This window comes from Pituophis catenifer, unplaced genomic scaffold, assembly GCF_029215685.1.
Source record: "Pituophis catenifer annectens isolate HBS135680 unplaced genomic scaffold, rPitCat1.0.hap2 SCAF_5, whole genome shotgun sequence".
NCBI lineage: Eukaryota > Metazoa > Chordata > Lepidosauria > Squamata > Colubridae > Pituophis > Pituophis catenifer.
The window spans coordinates 32,673,722-32,694,280 of NW_027256885.1; positions in this window are offsets into that span (position 1 = coordinate 32,673,722).

Consider the following 20,559-nt stretch of genomic DNA (forward strand, 5'->3'; position numbering starts at 1 on the left):
ATATTGTTGTGTTACCAACCAGCAGAGCAAATGCACAGAGAGCAATGAATACAATACATACAAACTGGTTTAACAAAGCTTTTACTTTGTAGTGAAAAACAGTTGCATAGTCTTTTAGTCAATCCAAATCTTTAGCCATTCAAATTAGTCTGAAGTTACAGATATCTTCTTACCATACAAACAGCAGTAGGTAATAAACAGCAATTCAACACTGGTAACAAATCACAATGGTAGCAGATCCATTCACTTCTTCACAAATGACGGTAACAGTTCCAACCGACAAGTCAAGCAAGAAGTCAAGCAATTCTGATCAACAATGACTATAGCTCGGCTCCCTCTTATATACAGTTTACACTAGTAATTATCCACTTAAGATAAGTGAAGTCAGCAGTGCAATGACTCAACAGTACAATTAGGATAATTGCAATCAGCAGTCAGTCAGCAGTCAGTTACAATGACTCATCAGTACAATTACTCAGCATTACATCTTAAAGTTACAGAATACATTTAAAGTGATAGAACACATATATTGCCTGGACAACCCGTTAGACTTATACCATATCCTAACATTCTCCCCTTTGGACAGGCTAATATATCCCTGTTCAAATTCTCAAGCCATAGCTTTCGCAACACATTTTATGTTTAATTGCACCCTGCGCTTTGGTGAAATTATTAGCTACATTGTTTTCAGACATACAATATTCTAACTGAACCATATTACTTTGAATACTCTGACGAACATTAAAATAACGAATATCAGTATATTTCGATCTTGTCTTAACTGCTAAATTTGTTGCCATTTTTATAGCAGCTTGGTTATCCTCATAAATTACAATAGGATAATCTACGTTTAATCCGACATCTAGCATTAATTGCTTATAATAAATTAATTCAGTACATACTAGTGACAAGCATGAAAATTCTGCTTCCATAGTGGATAAAGTAATATGTTTCTGCCTTATTGACTTCCATCCTATTAAACAATTACCTAACATTATCGCAATACCTGATGTAGACTTTCTGGTCGTCAAATCAGTAGCGAAACTTGCATCAGCATATGCACTCAGTGTAAGATCACGGTTAGGTTCTAAATATAATGCATAATGCATTATCATCTTTAAATTTGGTTTTAATTTATTGGGGTTTTAAAATTGGTTCAGCCAAATTTATTTAATTAGTTTTATCTCTATTTTAAATTTTGTATCTACATGTTTTATTTTATGGCTGTTCACCGCCCTGAGTCCTTCAGGAGTAGGGCGGTATACAAATTTAATAAAATGAAATGAAAAAAATGAAATATCTCAATATCCGCTTTGCGGCTTGCTAATGCCTATCTGTTGGTTCTGCATTATACCTTGCTAATTGGTTTATGCTATATGAAATATCAGGTCTCGACCAATTGCTAAGATACGATAGACTCCCTATCAGCGATTGATAGATCTTACTAAATCCAGGACTTTGGATTTCTTCATGTTGAAAATCCTGTGCCATAGGCGTTTTGGCTGGCTTACATAGCTCCATGCTATAGCGTTTCAACATCTGACTAATCTTGCTAGCCTGTGACAGTTTACACCCTCTAGCTGTTTGAACAATATCAAGACCTAAATAGTGTCTAATATGTCCTAAATTTCTAATTTTGAATTTCTCTTGTAACTGTCTAACAATATCCATTGCTTCCTTGTCAGTTATAGTTACAATTGCTATATCGTCCGTGAACAATAGCAAAAATGATACTAAACCATTATTCTCTCTTTTAAAAAGACATTTGTCTGCTACACCTTCCTGAAAACCAATATTATTTAGTTCTTTAACTATACATTGGTTCCATTCAAACCCTGATTGTTTTAAACCGTAAAGGCTTTTATTTAATTTCCAACAATCAGTTTGATCATTTGTTTTCACTCCTAACGGCTTCCACATATAAATAGTATGTCTTAATGGAGCATGCAAGTATGCCGTCTCCACATCTATATGATTAATAATGTACTTATTCTTTGCCGCCCACACTAGCATAGTTCTTAACGTGCTAGCTTTTAAACTTGGAGCAAACACCTCATCAAAATCTTTCTCCGTTTGAGTGAAACCTTGAGCTACAAGGCAAGCTTTATGGGTTACTGTCCCATCTATACTTTTCTTTATTTTATACACCCATCGACAACCAATCAATTTTTCTCCAGGTGGTAATTTAACATCCAAATAAACACCCAATTTAGTTAATGAGTTGATTTCTCTACTCATTGCCTCCTTCCAAGCATTTTGCTCTTTTTCAGGATACATCCTGATATCTTCATAACTTGAAGGTTCTATGTTAACCTGGCAAACTACGGTTGCTTTATACCTATCAGGTGGATGTCTTTCCCTACTGGATCTCCTAGGTAATACAGGACTCATTGCAGATGATTCAATTTCATCCTCCCCTAAAACTACCTCCTCTTCTTCAACCTTAATAGAAGATTCTACATTAACTATATCCTCATCAGGAGTATCATTACCCATTTGATGCTCAATGCTAACAGTATTGTCATCCTGTCTATAATCTGCACACTCAAGTTTCTCCCATCCTCTAGAAATTTTGCATTAGCACTACAGTAAACACTAGTAGTTCCCTGTGCCCAAAATCTAAAAGACCTATGGTTTGAATCATAGCCTACGAAAAACATTTTTCTGGCTCTTTGTTGTTCCTTCCTTCTCACATTTGATGGAATATGCACCCTGTCAGCACTTCAACGCTGGCATAGAGAGCAGAGGAGAGAGAGAGATAAGCTCTGAACTTTTGCCTGCTAAATCCCTTTGAAGTCGGGTTGTCATGGAAATGAGGAGGGGGGGACATTCCTGGGAAATGACGAGACAAGAAGTCTGAAGAATGACTTGGAAGATAGCCAATGAGAAGCAGAGATTTGGGGATCGGAAAGGGAGGGATTGGGGGGCAAAAGGTCAGTCTTGTCCGCATCGAGTCATGATCCGGTGGCTGTGCTCTATTAAAGAAAAGATTTCCTTAAAGATTGGCAGTTTGGAAATTCATTTATTTTGAGATAGCATCGAAGTCTGACACACCCAAACTGGGGCTCCAAATGTGTGTAAGTAACTAAGATTTGGTTTCCTCCCATGCCATAATGTAAATGGTATTTCACCAGTAGATGAATGTACCACGTTGTTTAATACATGGTTAGCACACGTAACAGCCTCACCCCATAAAGTTTCAGGCAAACCAGAATCTGCCAACATTGTTCTAGTCATGGCTTGTAATGTTTAACCCTTTCTCTCAACATAACCATTGGGTTGTGGTCTATATGGTGCAGACCGTTTATGCTGTATACCTGCCTCTTGCAAATACTTCTCTAACCTTTGGTTAGTGAATTCTGTACCGTTATCTGTTACTAAGCACATTACTTTATACTTCTGTTTCCTTTCAACAAATCTCAGGCAGTTATTTATATGCTGGAATGTTTCACATTTTGTTTTCATAAGATAACAGAATCCGTACCTAGAGTAATGATCTACTATGCTTAGAATATAGCAGGCACCTCCAATACTGGGTTTCTTGGGTCCAATCAAATCTACAAACATGACTTCTAATGGCTTTTTGGTTTTAAAACCATTAAAACGATTTGCTGGTATTACCTTACTCTTTTGCTGATTACAGGTGTTGCAGTTCAAATACGTACTACATGATTGTAGTCTTATCCCTTTAGATAGCTGAACTGTTTTCTTTAACGTCCTAAAATTTATATGCCCTAGTCTCCGATGTAATAGATGAATACATTCATCATGTGGTTTATCATTCCTGTACACTGATTTAGAATTTGTCACTAATGCTGGGTTCTCTCTTAGAATGAATAAATCATTTTCTAATATTTTTTTTTTTTTAATTTGATTTATATGCCGCCCTTCTCCGGAGACTCAGGGTGGCTTACAATGCTTTAAGCAATAGCCTTCATTCTTTTGTATATTTTATACAAAGTCAGCTTATTGCCCCCACAAACTGGATCCTCATTTCACCTACCTTAGAAAGGATGGAAGGCTGAGTCAACCTTGAGCCTTGGAGAGATTCGAACCAGCAGAAATTGCAGGCAGCTGTGTTAATAACAGGGTGCACTAAACCCTTGTACTATCAAGGCTCTTGCAGTAACAACCTTTCCATCTTTTTCAATTATACATTTATCATTTCTAAATGTTACTGTAAACCCAACTTGCAATAATGAATTAACAGATAGCAAATTATACTTTAACCCAGGAATATATAACATAGGCAATGGTTCATTACTAAATGACCAATGTGCAACACCCTCTCCAGCTACCTTAACTTTCCAACCATTTGCTAATCTAACATGTTGGTTACTCTTATTCATTTTCACAAAGTTGTTTCTATTCTTAGTAATAGATTGAGAAGCACCACTATCAACAACCCACCAATCCTGGTTAACATTAGTTGTTGAACTGGATATAGCTAAATTACAACCCTTCTTGGGTCTATTATTATCCCTAACAGACATTTTCTTATTCTTACAATACTTAGCTATATGCCCTTTAGCCCCACAAGCAAAACATCGTTTTACAACATAGGCAGTTGAGTACATTTTTTCTTCTTTTGGTTGGTTTACTCTCAACTGATCCCTTTCTTGTCTTCTTCTGGATTCTTCCAATAACCTACCAGTTACGCCAGCCAATGTGAGGTCATCTCTAGTCAAAACCTCCAGTGAAGAAACATAGTCGTCATAACTATCGTCCAGAGAAGAAAGAATTATATAAACTTGCTGTAGTTCCGAGAAAACAAGTTCCTTTTCATGCAGCTCCTGGAAAATTCTGGTCATGGATTCCAAATGAGCCATCATATCTCCTCCTTTAAGGAGATGTTGCTTAAACAATTTCCGTGTGAGATTTATATGAGCACCCACAGTGTCACGAACATATAGTCTCTTCAACTTGGTCCAACACCTAGCAGCAGACTCTTCGCCACGAATATGGACAAGCTGCTGGTCACTCAGTGTCAGTCCAATTATGCAAAGAGCGCATTCGTTGTCTCTGGTAAACTTGGCTAATTTCTTTGCATCTTCTTCGTCATCAGGATTCCATGTTGTTACATCCAGTGGATTATTTACTACGTCCCACAATCCTTCTCTACGCAGAAGTAGATTGCATTTTGTAGACCAGGATACATAGTTTGTTCCATCCAGCCGGGTTATCATGGAAATATTCGATAACTGTTCTTGTGCCATCTTCACTTGGATTATATTTCACAAACACAGTTTTCTGTATTATTCACATTAACTCTCAGTTTTGCTCTGAACAATCCTAATTAGTTCTGGTTGGCTCTGGGCCCATAACCAATATTAAGGATATTGTTGTGTTACCAACCAGCAGAGCAAATGTACAGAGAAACGGTACTGAGAGCAATGAATACAATACATACAAACTGGTTTAACAAAGCTTTTACTTTGTAGTGAAAAACAATTGCATAGTCTTTTAGTCAATCCAAGTCTTTAGCCATTCAAATCAGTCCGAAGTTACAGATATCTTCTTACCATACAAACAGCAGTAGGTAATAAACAGCAATTCAACACTGGTAACAAATCACGATGGTAGCAGATCCATCCATTTCTTCACACACGACGGTAACAGTTCCAACCAACAAGTCAAGCAAGAAGTCAAGCAATTCTGATCAACAATGACTATAGCTCGGGGCTTCCTGTCTGGCTTCCGGTGCCGCCAGACGGTCCTCCGTGACCGCCGCCCCGTTGCCTGTAAAAGAGCCGCCTTTACACCTGAAAGGCGGCTCGAAAAACTCCATTTCCTGACGGAAATGTGAGTATGAGCAGGCGAGGGTAGGTAGAGCCCTCTGCGAAGTCCCCAGAGGTTTTTTTTTAACTCTTGGGGACGAGCAGGTTGAGGCTCCCTATTTCCCCTCGCCGTCGCTCCGGGCATCGGGCGCACTCTGCCTTTTTGCAGAGCTAGGCGCTGGAACCGGATTAATCAACGAATCTAACAGATGGATTTATTAAAAAAGATGAGACTTGGACTTGGGACCCTAAATTGCAAGTATCCCTAATGAATTTATAAGCATTTCAGAGTGAAAGAGAAAAAAGAGAAAAAAATTTTAAAATGGTGACCGCTGAGGCTTGGGAAGTAGAAGAAAGCCGAAAGTGAGAGTCCTTCCATAACAGATACAAAGTAGCGGAATATATAGTGCTGGCTACAACTTGGAAGAAAATTAGTTATTTTAAGTTCCTCTCTTCTTGGAGATTTGTACTTGATCTTGTTTGGGGAAAAAAAAAAGTTTGCTGGCAGGATGGCGTTACTAAAGCCTGATAGACAAGAAGGGGGGGGTGCTCCCCCACTCACAACTGTTTGAACAAGTTCTGAGCTTACAGACTCTGCAGAATGGTTTTAATTTAAAAGAATTTATTCAGGAGGAAATGGCAAAATATTATGAGACTGTGAACCAGAAATTTGAAAAATTAAGGCAGGAAATTAAAGAAATGATACAACTAAAGTATGATAACTTGCAACAAAAGATTGTGACAGTGACTAATGGTTTTTCAGAAATTGTTATAAAGTTGGATACAAATATTAAATTGTTAGAGTCTAAAATGGAGAAAATTGATGATAAGATTTATAATTTGGACAATAAAATATTAAGAATTGAAAAGGATTTAATAAATATTCAAGACAATAGTTTAGAAGTAAAGTCTAAAGAGGAAGCTGGTCACGAGACTTATAATGCAGAAGATATAAAGCAAGGAATTGAAAGAGAAGTTGTAATGCTGCAATACAGATTTACAGAATTTGCGATCAGAATCAGAGGCTTACAGGAAAATAACAGTGATGATCTAAGAAAAACATCCGCTCAAGTCCTGGCTGGGATCTTAAAGGTTCATCCTGAGGAGGTATTCTGTAAAATTGATAAGGCCTATAGAGTAAATTCTTGGATTGCTAAGCAAAGGCAACTGCCTAGAGATGTGGTGATTTATTTTATAGATAAAGAAATAAGAAATGATATTGTGCAAAAATCCTTTAATTCTATTCTACAACTGCATGGGAGAAAAATTTGGATATATAAAGAATTGCCGCCTAAGATGTTAAGAGATAGAAAGAAATTTGGACTTTTGGTGACTGAGTTAAGGAAACAAAATATTTCATTCAGGTGGGATGTCCCAGTGGGTATAATATTGAGATATCAAGGAGTAAGATATCAGTTAAATACTGTTGAAAAAGCGGAAGAATTTTACTACAAGGTCCTTAAAAAGCAAAATCAACAAGAGACAGAAATTCAAGAAAAGCAGAAGGAGATGGAAGTAATGAAGAAACAACAAGTTATAGAGGTCTCCACAGATGAGCTGCTTTTGGATTCTTTCTCAGAGGTCTCAGCTGGATTATTTAATATAAGAGAGGCGGTTCCGGACCCTAATGCAATGATTTATCAAGCCACAAACCAGCATGGAAGTCAATCAGTCGACATACAATTTACAGAACCAGAAAGATTTCAGCCACAAAAGCAAAACCAACGAGATCAAGTTATAGATCAGCATGAAAACCAAATAGTCGATACACAATTTATAGAAAGGAATTTAGGATGGAGATCTAACCCACAAAAAGTTAAGAAAAGAAGAAGTAGGTCTCACAAAAATAAAAACTTTTAAACTAAACAACAGTGTAATGCCAGCTACTTATGAGAGGACTGAATATACGAAAAGATAATGGGCAAAGTATTGGTTTATTTTATCCTGAGGAGAGTGACAGATCTCTGCAGTGCTGAAATCTTTGGGATGTGAAAAAGGCCTTAAATCGAATGGTTGGAAATATCTTGTTTGTTTTTTGGATTTCTTGATAAATATATTACGTGTATGCTGAGTTACATGGCAAGAGATCTACTGGATTGGGGCACGCAGAAGATTTGGTTGTTACCCTATTATGGTGGTTGGAATTAATAATCTGGATACAAGACACCTCTATAGACATTATATGGAATATAAATATAAAGTCACTCGGGTGGTTGTTGTGTTCTTTTTTTTTTCTTTTTGCAATATGAAGATATTTGTTACTGATGGGGGCAGATGGTGATTGAAGATACTGAAAATACTGTTGGAATTAGGATGCGATGTTACCCTAACATGGGCGATGGAGTTTATCATCCAGTTGAAAGACATTACAGAAGATATTATATGGATTACAAGTCTAAAGTTTTTTTTCTTTTAGGATTTTATTTACATAAGGGAATATTTTTCTAGTGGAGTGGGCAGAAGAATAAAGATATTAAGAACAATTATGGTAGATTTGTAGGAAAGTGGGTGGAGATAGGTTAGGTTATTGATTGTTTAGTTTAAAACCTTCTCTCCAAGGCTCAAGGTTGACTCAGCCTTCCATCCTTTCTAAGGTAGGTGAAATGAGGACCCAGTTTGTGGGGGCAATAAGCTGACTTTGTATAAATATACAAAAGTATGAAGGCTATTGCTTAACGCATTGTAAGCCGCCCTGAGTCTCCGGAGAAGGGCGGCATATAAATCAAATTTAAAAAAAAATAAAAATAAAAATAAAAAAAAAGGGATATTATGTTTAAATGTGAATATATGTAAAAGATTTGAGCTAAGAGACATAATGATGGGGGGAAGGAAATGGGTAGCTGAACTGAATAAATGTTAAATTAGGATTTATTGTATAGTCTTATAGTGGAAGTATGTTCTGAAATGTTATATTGTATGGGGGGTAGTAAAAGGGTAGATCATGAGTGGAAATCGTTAAATTGGGAGATATAATAACATTATTATGTTAAATTAGGAGTTATCAGATAATGTTATAATAGAATGTCACTTTGAAATGTATATTATAGTATAGGATAAGGGGGATATGATAATTTTATTAGAAAGAAAGGGTCAGCATATGGAGATGGAGTAAGTGGATGGTAAAGTATGATATAATCTGTTATGAATTTGGGTTTTATTATGAAGAAGTCAAAGGGGAAGGGGAGGGGGAGGGGGGTTAGGGAGGAGGGGGGGAAAAGGGGGAAAATTTGTATTTGAAAAACTTTTTCAATAAAAAAAAAACAATGACTATAGCTCGGCTATAAGATAAGTGAAGTCAGCAGTGCAATGACTCAACAGTACAATTAAGATAATTGCAATCAGCAGTCAGTCAGCAGTCAGTTACAATGACTCATCAGTACTGTTTCTCTGTGCACTTACTCTGCTGGTTGGTAACACAACAATATCCTTAACACTATCTCTCTCTCCCTCCCTCTCTCTCTCTCTCTCTCTCTCTCTCTCTCTCTCTCTCTCTCTCTCATCTATCTATCCACACTTTCATCCATCCACCCCATCTATCTGTCTGTCTATCTATCTATCTTTCTATCTATCATTTATCTATCTTTCTATTTATCTATCTATCTGTCATCTACGTATCATCTATCTATCCATCCCTCCATCCCTCCATCCATATCTATCTATCTATTATCTATCTATCTATCTATCTATCTATCTATCTATCTATCTATCTACCTACGCATCCATCAATGCATCCATCCGTCTATCATCTATCTATCTATCTATCTATCTATCTATCTATCTATCTATCTATCTATCATCTACCTATCTATCTATCTATCTATCTATCTATCTATCTATCTATCTATCTATCTCCCTAGGGAGTTTCCAATTTAAGGTGATGCCATTTGGACTGCAGGGAGCCCCGGCGGTGTTCATGCAATTGATAAATGTGGTTCTACATGAGCACCTCTATAAGGGGTCCTCGTCTACCTAGATGACATTCTCATTTACACAGAAACCATAGACGAACACATACCCCTCATCCGCCAAGTGCTGGAAAAACTGCTGTGGGCGAACGTATATGTCAAGCTATCAAAATGTGAGTTCCACCAGTCACAGCTAGACTACTTAGGCTACCAAGTGTCAAACGAAGGGATAGAAATGGACCCAGCCAAAGTACAGTCAGTCCTAGACTGGCAACCCCCTCGCACCCGCAGACAACTGCAAAGCTTCCTGGGGTTCGCGAACTTCTACAGACAATTCATCCCCTCTTTTGCAAGAATTGCCAAACCTCTGACGGACCTCCTAAAAACAGGGAATCCAGCAACAAAACCCCGCCCAGGACAACCTCTACAGTGGGACCTCGCCTGCCAACAGGCATTCGAAACACTAAAAGAAATGTTTGCAAAAGAACTGGTCTTAAAGCATCCTGACCCCGAACAACCCTTCGTCATCCAAGCAGATGCAAGCGATGTGGCAGTGGGGGCCGTGCTACTCCAAAAGAGCAGCCAAGGGAATCTACAACCTTGTGTCTACACATCCCGCAAACTCACCGACACAGAAAGACGATGGGCGGCGTGGGAAAAGGAAGTGTTCACAGTGAGATGGGTGCTGTTGACCTGGCGACACCTGCTAGAAGGAGGCCAGAGACCGTTCGAAGTTTGGACTGACCATAAGAATCTGGAGGCCCTGAATAATTGGATTATTCAGGACAGAGATTTCGTCTTAATATATTATGGAAGGCAAGAGATTTTTACTTTAATGTATTAAAGGCTGGAGGTTCTTCTTCTCCAGAAATCAGAAGAAGAAAGGAAATAGAGGAAGCAAGAATGGGAGGGAAAGAAATTACTCAGGCTCAGGCAGAGGCTCAAGGAGGGGCCTCGATTGTTGAAGAAGATTTATTACAACTTACGAGCTCTGCCCAAGACATGGAGTTATTTGGCAAAATAGAGGAACCAAGGGACCAAAGACAGACTCGAGCAGCAAAGAAACGCCAAGAGAAATTAAAGGTGCAGCAAGCCCAGATGAAAGCACAAGAAACTACAAAATCAGAAGCCGTGGGAGGGGCAAGGCCGAAGGTCAAAGTGAAAGATGACCTTCAGCTAATGCTTGAAAAGCTTCAAATTGCCAAAGATGGCAAGTAAATTTTTAACTTGGAATGTCAATGGATTAAATTCACCGCAAAAGAGGAGGAAAATATTTCATTATCTGAAGCAGTATAAAAATGACATTATATGCCTACAAGAGACACATATCAGAATGCAAGATCAAAAATATTTAATAAATGTAAGATTGGGGACACACTTTGTAGCATCTTCACCGGAAAAGAAAAATGGTATAGTTATATACTTAAAAAAAGGTTTAATAGCTAAATTAATTGAAGCGGATGTGCAAGGAAGATATATTGCAATTGAAATTTTAATAGAAGGGAAAAAAACATTATTAATTGGAATATATGCACCAAATCAGCAACAAGAAAGTTTCTATAAGACTTTACATGCTAAATTAACACAGTGGGACTACAAAACACATATAATGATGGGAGATTGGAATGGAGTTATGGACATTAAAAAGGATAAAAAAGGATCTCTGCAAAATATCCAAACACGTGCCAGATTGCCTAAATCCTTTTTTGATATGATGGAAGATATGGAGCTGAGAGATATTTGGCGTGAGAGGAATGGAGAAGAGAAAGATTTTACCTTTTTTTCTGATAGGCATCAGTCATTTTCTAGGATTGATTTTATATTAATTTCTAATGATTTAGAAAACAAGAAAACAAGAAAACAAAAATATGCCCAAGAGTATTAACAGATCATAGTCCGGTTTGGATGGAATTAGAATATGAAAAGGGACCGAGGAAGTCCTGGAGGCTGAATGAAAATTTGTTTAGATATGAGGGAAATGTGAAAGAATGCAAACAATTTATGAAAGAATTTTTTGTTATGAATATGCATAAAGGTACACCTATGGAGATGGTTTGGGATGCAAGTAAAGCATATATGAGAGGTATTCTAATATACATGAATAATAAATATAGACGTAAACAGGAAAGGAAACGGAAGGAGCTAGAAGAAGAAATAAAAAATAAAGAGCAACTATTAATTTTAAATCCAACTGATAAGAAAATAAAAGCAATTAATCTATTGCGAGGGCAATTTAATATGTTGATGGCAGATCAGGTGGCAACTAATTTGCAATATGCCAAACATAATTCTTTTTGTAATGTGAATAAACCAGGCAGATGGTTGGCATATTTGCTTAGGAAAAAACAAAAGCTACATACTATAGAGAAAATAGAATATAAAGGTAAAGAGGTGTATCAGCAAAATATGATTAAAAAAGCATTTTTAGAATTCTATACGAAGTTATATACTAGTGATAAGATTCAAGGTACAAATATAGATAAATATTTACAGAGGGAGAAAATTGAATCAATTGATAACTGTTGAAGAAATTATTTTAGCAATTAAGCAACTGCAGGTGGGAAAAGCCCCTGGGACGGATGGACTGACAGCGGCTTATTATAAAAATTTACAGGCAGAAATGGTGGAACCACTTAAAGAATTATTTAATAAAATACAAACCGGAGGACAAGTGCCTCCCTCCTGGAGAACAGCATTTATTTCCCTGATCCCAAAGGAGGATCAAGATCACACTCAACCAAAAAACTATAGGCCTATATCACTGTTAAATATAGATTATAAGATTTTTACTAAAATACTGGCAAATAGGTTGATGCCAGTTATGCAACAAATGATTCATAATGATCAAACTGGTTTTATTAATAGGCGATATATGAAAAGTAATGTAAGACAAATAATTAATATATTGGAATATCTGGGTAAAAACAACCAGGTCCCTGCGGTGCTTATATTCTTAGATGCGGAGAAAGTGTTTGATCGATTGAATTGGAATTTTTTATTGAAAATAATTGAAAAGATGCAATTTGGAGAGTATTTTATACTATCTATTAAGGCAATACACCAGCAACAAATGGCACAAGTATTAATTAATGGTAGCTTAACAGAAACTTTTAATATAGAAAAGGGAACAAGACAAGGATGTCCTTTATCTCCATTATTGTTTATTTTGACTCTGGAAGTTTTGTTGAATAAAATACGTGGTTCAGATATAACAGGATTTGAATCAATCAAGAAGGTTAAGTATTTAGGGGTGTATATTACAACATCAAATGTGAAACTATATAAGTATAACTATGAATTGTTGTGGCAAAAAATACAGAAAGACATGGAAAATTGGAAAAAATTGCAATTATCACTGTTGGGAAGGATAGCAGCAGTGAAGATGAATATTTTACCAAAGTTTTTATTTCTTTTCCAAATTATCTATCTATCTATCTATCTATCTACCTACCTACCTACGCATCCATCAATGCATCCATCCGTCTATCTATCTATCTATCTATCTATCTATCTATCTATCTATCATCTACCTATCATCTATCTATCCATCCCTCCATCCCTATCTATCTATTTATCTATCTATCCATCTATCCATCATCTATCTATCTTTCTATCTATCTACCTATCATCTATCTATCCTTCCCTCCATCCCTATCTATCTATCTATCTATCTATCTATCTATCATCTATCTACCTACCTACCTACCTACCCATCCATCCATCCATCCATCTATCATCTATCTATCTATCTATCATCTACCTACCTATCTATCTATCTATCTATCTATCTATCTATCTATCTATCTATCATCTATCTATCCATCCCTCAATCCCTCCATCCCTATCTATCTATCTATCTATCTATCTATCTATCTATCTATCTATCTATCATCTATCTATCTATGTTTCTATCTATCTATCTATCTATCTATCTATCTATCTATCTATCTATCATCTATCTATCTATGTTTCTATCTATCTATCTATCTATCTATCTATCTATCATTTATCTATCTTTCTATCTATCTATCATCTACGTATCATCTATCTATCCATCCCTCCATCCCTATCATCCATCTATGCACCCCTCCATCCATCCATCCTGATCTATCTATCTATCTATCTATCTATCTATCTATCTATCTATCTTTCTATCTTTCTATCTATCTATCTATCTATCTATCTATCTATCTATCTATCTATCATCTATCATCTATCTATCCACCCTTCCATCCATCCATCCCTATATATCAATCTATCTATCCATTATCTATCTATCTATCTATCTATCTATCTATCTATCTATCTATCATCTACCTATCATCTATCTATCCATCCCTCCATCCCTATCTAGCTATCTATCTAGCTATCTATCTAACTTTCTATCTATCCATGTATCATCTATCTATCATCTATCTATCTATCTATCTATCTATCTATCATCTATCTATCTATCTATCTATCTATCTATCTATCTATCTATCTATCATCTATCTATCCTGTTAATGATGTTCAAGGATCGAGCCCAATAACTCCATCACGCAGGTACTATTTACATCAGCAATCTTTATTTACATAGTATCTTATCATTGCAGGTAAAATTCTGGAACTGAACCAGGACCGCATGGCTGAACCTTAAGTACCCCCGGGGCATGGCTAAGGTAAGGAGGGGTCAATGGGTTAGGGTGGACCCTAGGGATCGGCCTGACCAGCCCCCCTGCCTCCAGCCCTGGGTCTGAGGCCAGGCATTTATCTGTGACAAAACCCCCTCTAAATGCCTGGCCGGGGTGCCCTTGGATTGTGTGTACCTGGGATGTTGTTCTTGGAAGGACACCCAATTTGGATGTTAGATATGTATGCTGTTTGCTTTGCAATGGTTTCGTTAAAATGTCTGCTGTCTGCTCTTCTGTATCACAGTGTATGACCTTTATGAACCCAATGCTTGAAAACTGTCTAACATGCTTATGTTTTATATCGATATGCCTCGACCTCTGACCAACTGCTTCAGCCTTTGATATTTCCACCGCAGCCTTATTGTCCTCGTGGATAGTTATTGGGTAGGTGGGTTCTGTCCATACGTTTGTGAGCAGGTCATCAAACCAGACCAGGTTGTTGGCGGCTTTGGATAGGCATATGTATTCGGCCTCTGTTGTGGATGTGGCTACCAGGTTCTGTTTGCCTGTGTACCAATGTACTGGGCTGTTGTTGAGGAAGAATATGTAGCCTGAGGTGCTCTTCCTGCTTTTCACATCTCCAGCCCAGTCAGCGTCAGCGTAGCATGTGAGTGTGGGTCCTGTGGCGTTTTCGGGTTCTAGTGATAGGCAGGCGTCAGCACTATGTTTTAGATATCTCAGTACCCTTTTGATGGCTTCCCAGTGGTATACAGTGGGGTTACCTACATGCCGAGATAATAAGTTAACTGGCAGGGCGATGTCGGGCCTTGTCCAGTTCGCAATGTATAATAGCGAACCTATGGTGGATCTATATAGTGTATTGTCTCTGAATGTCTCAGCCTCATTGTACATGTCCTTTATGAAATCTGGCTGCATTGGTGTCTCACACGTTTTGGCATCTGCCATGTTGCATTTTTGTAATAGTTCCAATATTTTGTCCTTTTGTGAGAGTTGGAAGCCTTTGTCAGTCTTTGTGATTTGCACCCCCAGGTATTTGTCCACCTTACCTAGTATTTTTAGCGAGAAGTGTCTCCCTAGCTCGTTGGCAAAGTCATTACATTTGCTGAGCTGGTCGCTGATGTACAGTATATCGTCCACATAAATCAAGACGTATTCGACAGAGTTGCCTACCTTCTTAATGAAGAAGCAGTTATCTGCTGAGGTGGCTGAGAACCCCATGGATTTCAGGGTGTTGGACAAGCACTCGTACCAACGTTTCCCTGATTGTTTGAGTCCATACAGGCTTCTGTTTAGGACCCAAGTTTCCCCCTTCTTGGTGCTTTGGCTGGGTGGCGCCCTTACATAGATCTTCTTGTCGAGTTCAGTGTGCAGGTAAGCGGTTTGTACATTGAACTGATGTACTTCTAGGCCAAGTAGCGATGCGATCACCAGTGCGCACTTTACACTTTCTGCCCTGACCGTGGGGGAATATGTCTCTGTATAGTCCTCAGGATACTTCTGGGCGAACCCTTGTGCCACTAGTCTGGCTTTATAGAGGACTTTATTTCCTTCTAATGTCTTGATTTTGTAGACCCACCTGGTGCCTATAGGTGTTTTGTCCTCTGGGACCTCGGAGGCGGTGTATACATTTAGCTCCCTTAGGCTGCTCATTTCCCTCTCCATAGCCTGTTCCCACTTTGCCCTCTCTCCCTCTGGTAACTTCAGCACATCCTCGTATGTGTTGGGGGTTAGTTGGTTAGTGTGTAGGGATAAAACGTAATCCTCTAACCTTTTTGGTGCCTTACCCCTGTTTGCCCTGACTGGCCTGGCAGGTGGTGTTTCGGTGTTGTGTAGGTACTTAGCTTCCTTCTCTGTGAGTGAGTCTACTTTAATGCAGGGGTGATTCTCCTTCCATTCCTTAACTTGTACCCCCTGTCTCTTGGGTTTGCCCTTCTCCTGCTCTGTGGTCTCTCCTGTGTTGTGCCCTGCTCCCCCTTGGTTGCCTTCTGGGCCGTCCTTATTAAGGGACACCTCATTGAGGTGTATCTTGGACCAGTTGGCGTTCTTGTGGAAGACAGCTGTTCGTGATATAACAAATCTGTTGTTGTTGTCTATGAATCTGTATCCCTTCGTCCCTGGTTCGTACCCCATGAACCTCAATCTTCTGGATACTTTGTCTCCCTTATGCCTCAATTGCCTGGGGATGTGCACATCAGCTGTGACTCCAAATATGTGTAAGTGTGACACCTGTGGTTTCTTCTGGTACATCAACTCATATGGAGTTTTGTTCAGTACACTGGACCACAGTCTGTTTAACATATAGTTTGAATAAATGAGTGCCTCTGACCAGAAATGTTGCCCTAAACCGGCATCCTCTAGTGCGCACCTCATCATGGTCTGTAGCGTTTTTAGTTTGGAACTTTTGCAAACAGAACACTCAAGATAGTTCTCACAGTTCTTTATTTTTATACCTTCGGAGCATTCCATCATTTTTTGTACCACAGGGAAACTGATGTGCCCTAATTTCCTATGCAACAGGTGCGCACAGTTGTCATGCATTGGCTTCCCTATTGCTGGCTTCCCTTCCCCGGGTGGCCCTTGCTCTCTTGGGTCAGTAGTTGCATGTGCGTGACTAACCCCCTCTATTTCCTCACTGTTGCTCTCTTCATTTGCGTTGCGTGTGTTGTCGGATTTCACCCTCAGGTGGTTGTTTACCTTTGGCTGTGTGTCTTTGACTGGGTGGAAATATGGCAAATCCCCACTGATCACTGTTTTTCCCATGCTCTTGCCCCCTCTAGTTACGTGTGCCTTCCCTTCTTTGAATGTCACCTCAACGTTGTTATCCCTGCTCAGTTTCAGCGTGGCAAGGATGTTGTAGGGTATGTTCGGTACTAATAATACTCCCTGTATTATTCCTATCCCTGGCACGTATGCGTTACCTTTCCCTGTCACTTGTACATTGTTTTGGTTAGCCACCTTTATTATAAAGTTTTCTTTAGTGAATGAGGTCAGTGAGCTCTGGTCGTATGTGGTGTGGTTGGTGGCTCCTGAGTCCAGTAGTGAGTCGAAGTGGCCTCGGATCGCCGTCTGGATCCCCGGGAAGCGGTGCGGATCGTCGGTGAAGGTCGGGAGTCCTGCTGGGGCCGCGAATGGTCCTGGATGGCCCGGCCTTGCATGGATGCTGCCTCCTGGTGTCGGGCCGAGTCCCCTGCCCACCGACGGTCGTCCCCTGCCTGCCGATGGTCCCGCGGATCCTGGATCTGGTCCTGGTTGCCGGTCGGGTGAGTAGTTCCATCACCCTCGGTGTTCTGTCCCCGGCTCCGTTGTCCCCGTGGGTGGGCCCCCTGGGAGTCGTGGATAGTATTGGGCCTGCGCGGTGGTGGTTGATCCCTCTGGGTTGGCATCGGCGCTGGCTCCCCTCGGGTCGGTGGTCCCTCTGGGTCTTCGCTTGGCGCCGGAGTATGTGTCCGGCAGCCTCATCTCATCCCCTAGGGCCGCGGTGATTAATTCTATCGCCCCATCGACCTCGGGCTCGGTAGGCGAGCTTGTAGGTTTTGGCTTAGGGTCCTTTTGTTCATCGTGGTGGTCTTGCGTGGTCACCCTCGAGTAGGCCCCGATTCCCACCATGAGATTTAAATCTCGGGAATCTATTGGTGGTTGGTCGGCCATCTTTGGTGACGTTACCACCCAAGATGGCCACCGCAAAAAGGGCACAAATTCTTTTTCGGCCTTTTCGGTGGGCTTCTGGTAGGGGCAGTTTTCTCTTACCGCGTCTTCGTCGCTGTAGTCTGACTCGCCTTCATCTTCCTCACTCGCTGCTTTGCAGCCTTTGACCAGGCTTCGGAGTTCCGCGATGAGGTCAGTGTTGCTTTGTGCCGAGTCTATTAGTTTCAGGAGTCTTTCCTTTAGGTCGTATTTCTCGCTTGTTGGGCTTTCGGGTTCCTTGCACCCCTCGTCGTGTCTGGTTAGGGTGCATGGATGGTGGAGTAGGCCGTTCATCTCAGGTGCCTCTCCTTGCATGGTTTCAGATTGGGCAGGCCGTTCTGCCATCTTCTTGGTGAATGCCCTGGTATTCACCCTGTTCATCATGGTCCTTTGCATGGAGTCCCCTGGCATGTCCTGGAGTAGTAGGGTTGGGCTATTTAACCATCCTCTGCTACCAATTTGTTAATGATGTTCAAGGATCGAGCCCAATAACTCCATCACGCAGGTACTATTTAGATCAGCAATCTTTATTTACATAGTATCTTATCATTGCAGGTACAATTCTGGAACTGAGCCAGGACCGCATGGCTGAACCTTAAGTACCCCCAGGGCGTGGCTAAGGTAAGGAGGGGTCAATGGGTTAGGGTGGACCCTAGGGATCGGCCTGCCCAGCCCCCCTGCCTCCAGCCCTGGGTCTGAGGCCAGGCATTTATCTGTGACATATCCATCCCTCCATCCCTCCATATCTATCTATCTATCTATCTATCTATCTATCTATCTATCTATCTATCTATCATCTATCTATCCATCCCTCAATCCCTCCATCCCTATCTATCTATCTATCTATCTATCTATCTATCTATCTATTTATCTATCTATCATCTATCTATCCGCCCTTCCATCCATCCCTCCATCTCTATCTATCTATCTATCTATCTATCTATCTATCTATCTATCTATCCATCTATCCATCATCTATTTATCTTTCTATCTTTCTATCTATCTATCTATCTATCATCTACCTATCATCTATCTATCCATCCCTCCATCCCTATCATCTATCTATCTATCTATCTATCTATCTATCTATCTATCTATCTATCGATCGATCGATCGATCAATCGATCGATCTATCCATTTTAATGGGAATTTTAGGTTTTATTGTTGAATTTTAATTGGACTTGTTGTTGTTTATTGCTGTGAGCTGCCCTGAGTCCTTGTGGAGAAAGGGCGGCATATAAGTTGTTAGGAAATGGGGTTGAGTGGTACCCCAGACCGTGAACCAGCTCATGAGCAAACACACTGAGACTGAAATAATTCTGACAGAGGCGCCTTGTATAAAAATATAATTTACTTTAAAACATTTAAAAAGCACTATGTCTTTAAGAAAGCACATTAAAAACAAAGTCTTATCTGGGTATGTGAAGCAAGGCTATCTCCCTAGATCCCTCTCCACAATACCGAAACAGTTCACAAGAGAATAAAGCTAGCATGAAGGTAAGCAGCTTCGGCATCGATACATCATCAAGGCAATCAAAATGGGGGCAGCACAAACTTCACAGCTGAAAGTCACCTGAAGTAAAAACAGTTCAAACAGCAAACATTGCTTGAAGCTTGTGGGAGAGAGGAGGTCCAGCAACAGCAATCCCGATGATAGCTTGCGTGCTACAAAACAGCAAAAGGCAAGCATTCGTGGGAGTTTCTCTGCAACGGCGTCTGGAGTCCTTATCTGCATTCTTCTCCCATCTGCGGCGTTGCACTGAGCTTCTTGCAGGAGCTGTGCATTTAGGCCTAAACCAGGAGTCTAGGCCCGAGTAGCAAGCGAAAAGGTCCTTGCTTATATGGGGAGTTAACCTGCAATTAACTAGGGCGGGGAAGGCTTGCAGGTAAATTGATTGAAACCATACTGTTTGTGAGTAGGCAAGTAGCCACAGCAATCCTGGAAACACTTGTGACATAAGTCCGATTATAAATAATAAGGAAAACAAAAAAAAAATTAAACCTGAAGACCCCTAGCGAGAAAACGGCAGCTAATAAGCATGGGGGGAAGAAAAGAGGACATTGGAGCATATCTTTAAAGAGACAAGAAAAAAAACTGAATAGAAAATTGACCTTTGAACAAAACGATCTGGAAAATAATGTGGAAAATCTTTAAAATGAAAGAAATTACTCCAAGATTGATTAAAGGATCAGAAAGGAATAATTTTTCTCTCCTATTTCTCATGAACTTTAAGAAAAACAAAAAGAGAATGGATAATAAGCCTTGTAACAGAAGTGCTGTATAAACAAAAGTAAAAAGGGGAAAAGAAATGAAAAGAACTGTTTAAATTTGGACTGGACTACAAAATTGACTTGGTATTCTTAAAACTTAAAAGAAAAAGAGAAACTGGTTAAGATTGTTAATATACTGAAACAAAATGGATATTTGTTAGATAACCAGAAATTGTGGATTGCAGAGACAGCATCAGGAGCAGAAAGGAACACTGTAACTTGGTTTATGTTTTGGAAAATCGTCAACTTTACAGATAACAGCCATGAGAACTCCTTTGTTTGCAAGCA